The sequence below is a fragment of the Zootoca vivipara genome, chromosome 3 (assembly GCF_963506605.1).
Source record: "Zootoca vivipara chromosome 3, rZooViv1.1, whole genome shotgun sequence".
In the NCBI taxonomy this organism is placed as follows: Eukaryota; Metazoa; Chordata; class Lepidosauria; order Squamata; family Lacertidae; genus Zootoca; species Zootoca vivipara.
Window position 1 is genome coordinate 6,968,505 of NC_083278.1, and position 12,493 is coordinate 6,980,997.

Below are 12,493 nucleotides of genomic sequence, written 5' to 3' on the forward strand. Positions count from 1 at the left end.
ATTTGGAGGCAAATTTCCCCTCTAGCACCCCATACATTGTCAAAGAGGGACACAGGTGGCGCTGCGGTCTAAACCACTGAGCCTCTTGGGCTTGCTGATCTGAAGGTTGGCAGTTTGAATCCCCATGACGGGATGAGCTCCCATTGCTCTGTCCCAGCCAACCTAGCAGTTCGAAAGCAAGTAGATAAATAGGTCTTCTTCTTCTTTGGTGATCACTCATAGCTGAGTAAGATTGTCTTCCATAAACATGATTTTAACAATGGGTCCATAAGTGACTGTGGAGGCCAATTCTGGATCCACACATCCTTCCACAGTGGGGACATTGGTTTCCAGGCGGGAATTGATCACGGTGTGCCTTCCTCTTAGCACGTTTCTCCCTTGTATCCTGAGATCAAGTTTCTTCAAAGCCCATGACACCTTTGGTAAAGGCTGTTCTCCAACTGGAGCGCTCACAGGCCAGTGTTTCCCAGTTGTCAGTGTTTATACTACATTTTTTAAGATTTGCCTTGAGACAGTCTTTAAATCTCTTTTGTTGACCACCAGCATTACGCTTTCCATTTTTAAGTTCAGAGTAGAGTAGTTGCCTTGGAAGATGATAATCAGGCATCCGCACAACATGACCAGTCCAATGAAGTTGATGTTGAAGAATCATTGCTTCAACACTGGTGATCTTTGCTTCTTCCAGTACACTGATATTAGTTCGCCTGTCTTCCCAAGTGATGTTTAAAAATTTTCGGAGACACCGTTGATGGAATCTTGTGAGGAGTTGGAGATGGTGTTTATAAGTGGTCCATGTTTCACAAGCATATAGTAAGGTTGGTAGTACAATAGCTTTGTAAACAAGCACTTTGGTTTCCTTGCAAATGTCCCAGTCCTCAAACACTCTGTACTTCAATCGGGAGAAAGCCGCACTCGCAGAGCTCAGGCGACGCTGGATTTCGGCATCAATGTTGGCCCTTGTGGAAAGGTAACTGCCTAGGTAGGAGAAGTGGTCAACATTTTCCAACGTTAAACCACTGAGTTGGATTTGTGGTGCTGCAGAGGGGTTATTTTGTACTTGTTGGCGCAGCACTCTGGTTTTTTGGATGTTGAGTGACAGGCCAAGCTTTTCGTAAGCTTCTGCAAAGATATTTAGGATGGTTTGGAGGTATTGCTGCAGTGGGAAGGTAAACAGCGTTTCCGTGTCTGGCTTACATCGGTGTTCTATTGCGCCTATTCAGGCCGGAACTGCATGCTAGCATGATGCTGAGTGCTAGCATGACTGAATGTCAACTCCCAGTGCTTAGAGGTAAGGACTTCCTGCAATGTGCACTGCAGTGCTGGCCAGTGGTTCCAACCGGCAACCTGGTTCACTATATGCTGCTGGATCTACACCAGGCATCCCCAAACTTCAGCCCTCCAGATGTTTTGGACTACAATTCCCATCTTCCCCGACCACTGTTCCTGTTAGCTAGGGATCATGGGAGTTGTAGGCCAAAACATCCGGAGGGCCGCAGTTTGGGGATGCCTGATCTACACATTACGCCTTTTTTTTTTTTTACATAGAAGTGCTTCTCATCCAGGGATACAGACACACACACACACGGACACACACACTCCTGTAAGACATGCTGGTTCCCCCCTCAAATCTTTGTCTATTGGTTTCATTAAGAACCTCTTTGTGCACCGCTTGCAAGGAAGAAAGCAACCAGGAAAGCAAACTAACTAGACAGGTAGCCCGTGATGAACATAGCAGCCTATCCCAAGAACAATAATTGAGTTAGGCATATGGGTTTTAAGTGCTTCCTAAAGAGGACAGTTATGAAGCCGACCACACACTCAGAGACCCTTCTGGAAGAAAGCAGCATGTTGAAAAGTGGAGCCTCAGTCTTGCAGCTGCCGGTTTTGCTCTGTCAGTAGCCACAGCTGCTTGCCTTTCTCTTCTAAAGTTAGTCGGGCATGAATGAAACTAGAGAGAAGCACATTAGCGGGGCATTTCTCTCAACAAGAAGATGCTGGTCCAAGTTCTCAGCTCATTTGTCATTTTTTTAACCAAACCTCAATTGGATTAAAGTCAAAAGCATAAAAGTGTTTTATTATTGGGGATAGAGAATCAGTTTGTAATAGGCATAGACTGAGCGTCTAGTTGAATGAGCCATTTCTCCATTGCCCCCTTTACCCAACTATTATCTTGTGCATGTTTATTTGATTTGGTCCTTTGTCTCCTCACCAAGAAGCTATTCTTTGTAAAGAGTCAACTGATTGGAAACTTTGGGACAGAATGCATGGGATGGGATGGGATTCTTTGCTTTAGGGTACTTCAAGCAACCCTCCTCACAGATTAAAAAGCACATATGAAAAGGTTGGAGTTTCAGGCTGCCTAGCCCTGCCTCCCAGCCAATAACATGCATGTCTAGGGCTCCTCCAGGCAAGGAGGAATCTGTGGGCCAATTAGGATTCCTCCTCATGTAAGATCCTTGGCATGGTTGCTGAACAAGGTGTCTGTGTGTGTGTGTGTGTGTGTGTGTGTGTGTGTGTGTGTGTGTGTGTGTGGCTGGTTCAACTGGCACTCATGCAAGTTGGCATTGCCTCATGAGCCCTCACATCTTGAAACCAAGCGTGCAAAAAGGTGTATATAACCCTTTTGTGTTGATCAAATGCCAGGCATAGTTTGTCTTTCTTCAGACAAGACTAGTTAGGTGTCTCCAGGGTTGGAGTTGGTCAACATTAAGGCTGCAAAGGATCAAGGAGCCTTGATCACTGCAGATGATGGGCTCCTTGATTACTGCAGATAGTGACAGCAGTCACGAAATTAAGAGACGCCTGCTTCTTGGGAGAAAAGCAATGACAAACCTAGACAGCATCTTAAAAAGCAGAGACATCACCTTGCCTACAAAGGTCCGTATAGTTAAAGCTATGGTTTTCCCAGTAGTGATGTATGGAAGTGGGAGCTGGACCATAAAGAAGGCTGATCGCTGAAGAATGGATGCTTTTGAATTATGGTGCTGGAGGAGACTCTTGAGACTCTCATGAGAAGAGAAGAATCCTTGGAAAAGACCCTGATGTTGGGAAAGATGGAGGGCACTAGGAGAAGGGGACGGCAGAGGACGAGATGGTTGGACAGTGTTCTCGAAGCTACGAACATGAGTTTGACCAAACTGCGGGAGGCAGTGAAAGACAGGAGTGCCTGGCGTGCTATTCTCCATGGGGTCACGAAGAGTCGGACACGACTAAACGACTAAACAACAGCAAAAGGCTGCAAAGGAATAAGAAGAGGTGCAAAGTCACATGAGGTTAAGTCTTTAGTCCTATTTATGAAGCATTCGCCTGCTGGCTGCTTCTGAACTGCAACATACTGTCATTATTTACAGACAGTGCTCTGCTTTTCCTTGCACATGGTGATGCCACGTTACACGTTTGACTGCTTGGCTTTTAATAATGCAGAAACCCTCAAACTCCTGCTGTAACAGATAGCTTTTTCAGTCATTCCTGGTCACTGTAACCCCCATAACTCACGGGGTTTGTTTTTCCTCTCTCAAATTTGTGATTGGGAACGTCTGACGGTTGGCAGTAGCGTGTAGCGAAGCTGCCAAGAGGGTCTGTCGATCCAGCGCAGGATGCTTACAGCTTCCTTCACAGAGATCTTCCAATAACCTTGCCTTGTATGGCATCAAGACAATTGAATTCCCCTTGATGTTATACATTCATATAATCTAATTATTGTGTCTCAAGTATCCCCCAACCGAAAAAGAAAGAAAGATTAAAACTACTGCTACAATGAAACGGAGCCTTAAGCAGCCTCCCTCCCATGCATATGAATTATTTTAAGATTCGGATGGTTGTGATTAGAACTTTTCCGTTGTTTCAAGATTTTTCTATTTGTGATGGCTCTCCCTTTGAACTAAGAGGTCCACTGATACTTCTTCCCAAACCCCAACAGGCTCAGTAAATAGGATCAGGCAAGAAGTGATGGAAAAGCCCTCTGCTCAAGACTCTGGGGGTGTTGCCCAATGCTGGGCTTGATGGACAAATAGTCCGATGTGGGACAAGGCGGCTTCCTGTATTTGACAGGAGGGAAGTAGGTCACACAGAGCAATCAGTTTGCGTATAGAGGAACTGTTTTCTGTAAGTAATACTAGCCTGATGTATTCTCATTTGGATATTTTAGGAAGGAGGGTAATGAGAACAATCAAAATACCTGTCCATGATAAAGCAGGGATGGGGAAACAGTGGTCCTCTTAGACTACAACTCCCATCATCCGCCTTGGGCAGATGGGAGCTGGTGAGCCTTAGGCTTCTTCTCTTTGTTTTAAAGCAACATGTGTTCCAGTTTTTCTCAATGTTGGGACTCCAGATGTTGTTGGACTGCAACTCCCAACATTCCTAGCCAGCATGACCAGTGATCAGGGATTACTGGAGTTGTAGTTCAAGTGATGCCTACATCACCCTGCCTACAAAGGTCCGTATAGTTAAAGCTATGGTTTTCCCAGTAGTGATGCATGGAAGTGAGAGCTGGACCATAAAGAAGGCTGATCGCTGAAGAATTGATGCTTTTGAATTATGGTGCTGGAGGAGACTCTTGAGAGTCCCATGGACTGCAAAAAGATCAAACTTATCCATTTTGAAGGAAATCAGCCCTGAGTGCTCACTGGAAGGACAGATCCTGAAGCTGAGGCTCCAATACTTTGGCCACCTCATGAGAAGAGAAGACTCCCTGGAAAAGACCCTGATGTTGGGAAAGATTGAGGGCACTAGGAGAAGGGGACGACAGAGGATGAGATGGTTGGACAGTGTTCTCGAAGTTACGAGCATGAGTTTGACCAAACTGCAGGAGGCAGTGCAAGACAGGAGTGCCTGGCGTGCTATGGTCCATGGGGTCACGAAGAGTCGGACACGACTAAACGACTAAACAACAACAACAGTTCAAGAACATCTGCCAACCCAAGTTTGAGGAAGGCTGGGTGTTGCAAGAGAAGGCTATCCTTTAGTTATACAAAGCAATTTGGTATGCCACCAAGTTTAAACTGTGACGTCAGTTGCTGTTGTTTTTCATTATTCATTGCAACTGGTAGGTTTTTCCGACAGAATCTTTGCTTTCAAGAAACAGGATCTGTGCTGACTTGTCACTGGAGAGGCCATACATAATAAAGGAGAGCAGCTGTGACAATAGGACAGCAGAAGGTGACAATTTTGTTGTTGTTGTTGTTGTGTTGCAAGGGGTGGTGTGTGCCTGAGTGTTCGTGCCCATACAAAACAGAAAAGAAACAGACTTAATTTTGTTTACAAGTTTCATTCACAGCACAGCAGGCAGTGTTCACACTGTAATAGTCACTGTAACAGATAATTTGATTTTCAACCTGGTTATCATGCATTCAGACATAGCAATACAGGAAAATGTGCATTTTAGCAGTGCATTTTAAACAAGGTTGCACACTTAAAGTCAGAATATATTAGGGGTGAGTGTTAAAGTTAGCGATTGGAGAGGGCCTCGAAAGTCTCATTCACCATACAGTGTGTTACAAAATTGCTACTTGGAGGCAAGACTTATTTTTACACCTCCAGCTGATAGTGCAACTTGCAAATGCTGAATTTTCTGGAATTTACACGTTTCAAGTCTGGAGTACTATGGAAATTCTGTAAATGAACTTTGTCACACTGGACCTGACTGAAGTATATTTTTAGTCTGAGAACTCATGGAAAATACTGCTTTGAGGGGGGAATGACTTTGGTCTGGACAAGCTGATGTACTTTATACGGAGTCAAGCATGTACTTGATGTACTTTATATGTTCTCAAGCAAAAAGCTGTCAGGGAAGGCACCTGCACAGTTAGATAGCAAAAAATGAAAGGTTGGTTACAATCATAGAATTGTAGAGTTGGAAGGTACCTTGAGGGTCATCCAGTCTGACCCGATGCAACACAGGAATCTCAACTAACACATCCATGACAGGTGACCATCCAACTTCTGCTTTAAAATCTCAAATGAATGAGAGTACACCAAGTGAGTCCATTCTATTGTTGAACAGCACTTACCATCAGAAAGTTCTTTCTGATGTTTAGTCAAAATCTCACTTCTTATAACTTGAAGTCATTGGGTCAGGTCCTATCCTCTTACTTCCCATAATGCACCAGCCACCAATTAGTGAAGACGGAACCATGAGTGATAAGTTATTTATTTGGACACCAGGTTATTGGATCCCTGCAGTCCTAAAGAGTTGCTGTTTCTCCCTCTCCTTTAGTGCATTTTTCCTTTTTGTTTCATTTTGTAATCTTTGGGATTTCCGTAGCTTGAAAACATGCTAGATACTCGCTTTGTCCTTCATTTCCTCCTAACAACCAAGATGCATGTTTCCTCAGGTGATTCCTCTGAGATCAAGAACCCCCTGCAAGATATTTCCTGGAAATGCTATTACAGTGGTACCTCGGTTTATGAACACAATTGGTTCCAGAAGTCTGTTCATAAACTGAAGCGTTCATAAACTGAAGCGAACTTTCCCATTGAAAGTAATGGAAAGTGGATTAATCCGTTCCAGACGGTCCGCGGAGTAACCGTTCATAAACTGAAGCGAACTTTCCCATTGAAAGTAATGGAAAGTGGATTAATCCGTTCCAGACGGGTCTGCGGAGTACTTAAACTGAAGCGTTCATAAACTGAAACATGGGTGTAATTGGTTCCGGAAGTCTGTTCATAAACTGAAGCGTTCATAAACTGAAGCAAACTTTCCCATTAAAAGTAATGGAAAGTGAATTAATCCGTTCCAGATGGGTCCGCGGCGTTCATAAACCGAAAATTCATAAACCGAGGTGTTCATAAACCGAGGTTCCACTGTACACAAAAAGTTTCTGAAGTCCAAGCAGTCATTATGGGGGCAACATCATGGGAGGTGTGTTTCTAGGACCGTTGTGCAATTGTCAAGCTCCCTTGTTACTTTTCCTGTTGGGTGTCATTATTGTAATCTTGCTATATTTATAGTAGTGAAATGTTGATTTTCCTAAAGTAAGGGACCCCTGACAGTTAAGTCCAGCCGCAAACGACTCTGGGGTTGTGGCTCATCTCGCTTTACAGACCAAGGGAGCCAACATTTGTCCGCAGACAGTTTTTCTGGGTCATGTGGCCGGCATGACTAAGCCACTTCTGGCAAAACCAAAGCAGTGCACAGAAACACCGTTTACCTTTCCGCCGGAGTGGTACCTATTTATCTACTTGCACTGCGTGCTTTCAAACTGCTAGGTTGGCAGGAGCTGGGACCAAGCAACGAGAGCTCACCCCGTCGTGGGGATTCGAACCGTTGACCTTCTGATCGGCAAGCCCAAGCGGCACAGTGGTTTAACCCGCAGCGCCACCCGCGTCCCTGTTGGTTTTCCTGTATTGAAAGCAAAGAAAACCGTACAGTGCAAAAACAATTCCATAAAACTAGAGCAAATATAACAATGTTGGTTTTCCTATGCTGTGGCATTTGCTCTAGTTTTATGGAGTTGTTTTTGCACTGTATGGTTTTCTTTGCTTCAAGCATGATTTGGGGGCTTTTTGTGGGGGGGGGGTTGTAGAATGGTGGCCTGCAAATAAAATAATGAATGAATTATAAATCTGAGGGGAAAACTGCATTCTTCATTTTGAGCAGAAGAATGTGCTTTGAATGTGCTTTAAAAGTATAGTGTTTTTTTATGGTAACCAATCTAGGAAAGTGTATTAATGGGCTAGGTCTTCTATTAAAAGCACCTGTGTTGAATCACAGTATGATTGTACCTTAGGTGGGGGTTTGGTTCCAAGGATTCCACATTTGCACAAAGATTGTGTATAACCCTTGGGGAGCAGTTAGCATATGACAGGGAGGGGAAGTCCCCACTTCTCAAACATCCCACATACCGAGCAAGCCTTGCCCAGCAAGAAAGTAGGAGAGCTCAAACTTTCTCTTTGTGCCGGATAATCCAAGTGGAGCTTCCACAAAAAGGGCTTTTAAGCTCCCTGTCTTGCTTGGGGAGCAAGGCCCACTTCTGCATCATCTCATCAAGGCAGAGGGTTGTTTTTTAGGGGTTTTCTGAGCAGTGTTGGGAAGGGGCCATCTAGAAAGAACTGCAATCAGGGGAAGAATTTGGATGAGGAGAAATTCAGAATCATCCTTACTGCCAAGCAGCATTTCACACAGGAGAAGCAGCTTCCTGCTGCCCCCTTAAAGAGCACATCAGCAGTGTTTGGAATATTTAACTGAGGCTGTGCTCCCAGTACGTTTCCGAGCACAGTTCAAAGTATTGGTGCTGACCTTTAAAGCCCTAAATGGCCTCGGTCCAGTATACCTGAAGGAGCGTCTCCACCCCCATCGTTCTGAGGTCCAGTACCGAGAGCCTTCTGCCGGTTCCCTCGTTGCGAGAAGCCAAGTTGCAGGGAACCAGGCAGAGGGCCTTCTCGGTGGTGGCGCCCGCCCTGTGGAATGCCCTCCCATCAGATGTCAAAGAGAAAAACAGCTACCAGATTTTTAGAAGACATCTGAAGGCAGCCCTGTTTAGGGAGGCTTTTAATGTTTAATAGATTATTTTATTTCATTTCTCTGTTGGAAGCCGCCCAGAGTGGCTGGGGAAACCCAGCCAGATGGGCAGGGTATAAATTATTATTATTATTATTATTATTATTATTATTATTATTATTATTATTATTACATAGCTTCAGCTGCTGGGTCTGGCAGGCAAATAGCATCCACAATGCCCATCTGAACATGTTATTCCCTACCCAGCTAAAGATAGTTCATGGAAGCCTGCTTCTGTATGTATATATGACCCCAAGGTGGGCTGGCGCACGGGTGTTTTGATTGGTGCTAACTGATATCCATAATATTGTCACTCCTGTCGTCACATTCTCTGTGTTTCTGACTTTTAGAATAGTTGTTAGGAGCCCAAAGCAGGACAGATGAACAGTGGAGGTGAGGGAGATGCAGAGAGAATGAAGGGAGAAAATGTCAGACGATACTGCAGCTTAGTGCTGTTAATGGAAGTCTGCCAGTTCATGCCATCATAAAGGACTCTCCTATTATTATTGTTGTTGTTGGAGTACAATGTTGATGTACCCTGTAATGGACTCCAGTGCCACCCCATGCTATGAGAAGCAGCTGATGAAAGTTATGTATATGCTCTCCAGATGGATCAGTGGTGTCAGACGCAGAGCTCTCAATATCTGGCAAACAGGTGTTTGGTTTTTGCGTTTTCCAACAAGCCAGCAGCTGCCAGATTATTATTTCTTTTTTTTCTTTCGGTAGGTTGTAGTGCATGGGGAAAAGATATCAGTTCAGTTGTTGACAAGGAACAGAGAGTTATTATGAGTTCCATTTGAGAGTGGTGGGGATTCGGGGTGGGAAAAAGAGGGAAGCAGAGCAAAGCAGATTGCTGGTGTTAAATGCGCCTCGGCAAAATATCAGGACCAGATTGCCCATTCATTGTTGGAAACTGAATGTTGAGAAAAGCTGTCAGAGAAACAAGCTTCCAGGAACAGAAACAAAAACTAAATCTATACATATTTTAAAATAACTAGTTATTTACAGTGGTACCTCTACTTACGAATTTAATGCGTTCCGAACACACATTTGTAAGTCGAAAAAAATTGTAAGTCGATTCCCATAGGAATGCATTGGGAGAAAAAATTCGTAAGTCGAAGCAACCCTGTCTAAAAATCCATAAGTAGAAAAAATCCTATCTAAACTGCATCCAAGATGGCGGACGGAGCTCCGTTCGTAAGTAGAAACATTCGTAAGTAGAGTTATTTGTAAGTAGAGGTACCACTGTAAATGCAATTTATTTACATTTCTTATGTGTCGTGGTGTGCTTCCAAATGACCTTTGAGCATGCATCCCGATTTGTTTGCACTGCAACAAAGAAGGGGTCTCCAGTGCATTTCCCCATTACTTTCCTTATTGCAAAAAGTGTGGGAGGAAAATAATGAGATCTGTGGCGTAGGTTATTTAACAAAAGAACTGGTTAGATACCTGGATTCAAAACATAGGATTTTGCACCCTCTCCAGTGGAAGAAAGCACCCAGCAAAGTTTTAAACAGTCAGAGTTAAGCAGCAGTATAGTGTGGGATATGGGTTGTTAGGCCCCTTTGCATATCCCTTTTGATCTGCCTACAGCATTTGTCCCTCTCTCTACCCCTCTGGCAATGAACAGACCACACTCTCAAGTAAATTTAAAAGCTTTACTTACAAAATCCAAAGGTGTTAGTCCATGCAGCAGTAAGGAGAACACAATTAGACTACTTTTGGTTACCAAATATAAAAAGACTGTTTCAAGCAGGGATCAGAAAACTTTTTCAGCAGGGAGCCGGTCCACTGTCCCTCAGACCTTGTGGGGGGCTGGACTATATTTTGGGGAAAAATAATGAACGAATTCTTATGCCCCACAAATAACCCAGAGATGCATTTTAAATCAAAGCACACATTCTACTCATGTAAAAACACCAGACAGGCCCCACAAATAACCCAGAGATGCATTTTAAATCAAAGCACACATTCTACTCATGTAAAAACACCAGACAGGCCCCACAAATAACCCAGAGATGCATTTTAAATAAAAAGGACACATTCTACTCATGTAAAAACATGCTGATTCCCGCACTGTCCACGGGCTGGATTTAGAAGGCATTTGGGCCAGATCCGGCTGCAGTGCCTTAGTCTGCCTACCCATGGTTTCAAGCATGCTTTCTGAACTTGGAACAAGCTCAGACATGTCCTTTCTAGTCAATTACATGACACAAAAAGAGAGTGAGTAAAGGGGAATGAAACAGCTTCAATTCCTCTCTTACCAGAGGTGAGGGGGCAAGACCTGAGTCTAGGTGATACAATGCTGTAGTCTTAACCCCTTCATGCACTAACTAGCACTTCTGTATAGTTATGTTTGACTGCTAATTCCCACCCCCACAAAAAAATCAATCTTTTGGGGAAGCTGGTTTATTGCACAAGACCTTCCAGTCAACCTGAATTTGCCAGCTTGTGACTGAATCCAACCCCAAAATAATGAAAACCATCTGCACTATATATTTTAAACAGTATCATCCCACTTTAAGCAGTCATGGTTCCCCCAAAGAATCCTGAGATTCTATATTCCCTTAGAGAGCTACACTTCCCAGAGTTCCCTGGGCAGAAAGACTAGGCAGAGTGTAAAACCACTCTGACAATTGTAACACCATGGGGTCTCCTAATAACTCTGCAGCACCCTTAACAAACTACAGTTCCCAGGATTCTTTGGGGACAGCTAAGACTGTTTGAAATGGTATGATACTACTGGAGCCTGGGAGTGTCCACATTCTATATCCTGAGGGAAGGCTATAAAAGAATGCTTGGTGCAACCTAGAGAAAGATGTGTCTCATACTGTTGACATTTTTTTACCTTTGAGCTTTAGCCACTTCCATATCATAGGGAAATTGAGACATTTGTTTCTCTCTTTAAAATGCAACAGCTCAACCAGTTGTAGAACATCACAGGAACCCTGGTGTGTCATCCAGGAACTCTTGAAGGCAATGCTTAAGAACTCGAAAAATAGGCCATTGGCCAAAGCTTCCCTATATTTCAAATCTACTCCCTAATAAGCCTGACTTCACAGTCAAAGGTTATGTCACAGGATCGCTGGCGGCTACTCTAGAGTAATGACTCTCAGACTCGCTGCCTTTTCATGCTTTTATTCTGTGCAGACTATTTACAGTGCAGAAGCTGTACAATGTACATGTTCTCAGTCTGGGTCAGTACCCCGGAATGGGGATTCCCGCGTCTTTTTCCAACAAAGTAGTCTGGGAATCCCCAATCTCCGCCCCCGTTTCTTCTTGCGCAGCTCCGGAACTGGAGGGAGGGGTCTTCTAACCGTGTTTTCCTGCCTCCCCTTTTCCCTCTCCCTTCCTTCCTCTCCCGGGCGGAGCAGGGGCTCTGTAACCCTGTCAGAGCCCTGCCCTCTACTTCCTACTTCCCCGCTAGACTCATCTCCCTCCCTGCTCCCGCTTGTGCTCGGGGAGGAGCTGGTTGTCAAGATGGGAGGGGGTAGTCTATAGCTCCTGTCCCTCACAGGTTATATGGTCAATGGAGGTTGCTAGTTATTAAGATAAATGCACTTTGCTTGTGTTCAGAAGCACTCTCCTCTTTGTTCTAGGGCAGAGCTTAGATATAGGACGTAGATCCTAGAGCTCTCCTCTGGTTAGCAGGGCTTCAAATCAAGCCCTGCTTGATGAGTTTAATGACACAGAGCCAAATGAAGGGTTGCCACGAGATATGAATATAATATAACCCAGAAGGGGTCAGTCACCTATGCATGTTTTAAAAAAATGGTGGAAATCACAGGCACCTCTCTGCATAAAAGTATCTTTAAAAAGGTAAAGGACCCCTGACAGTTACGTCCAGTCGTGAATGACTCTGGACTTGCGGCGCTCATCTCGCTTTACTGGCCGAGGGAGCCGGCATTTGTCCGCAGACAGTTTTTCCGGGTCATGTAGCCAGCATGACTAAGCAGCTTCTGGCGAACCAGAGCAGTGCACGGAAACACCGTT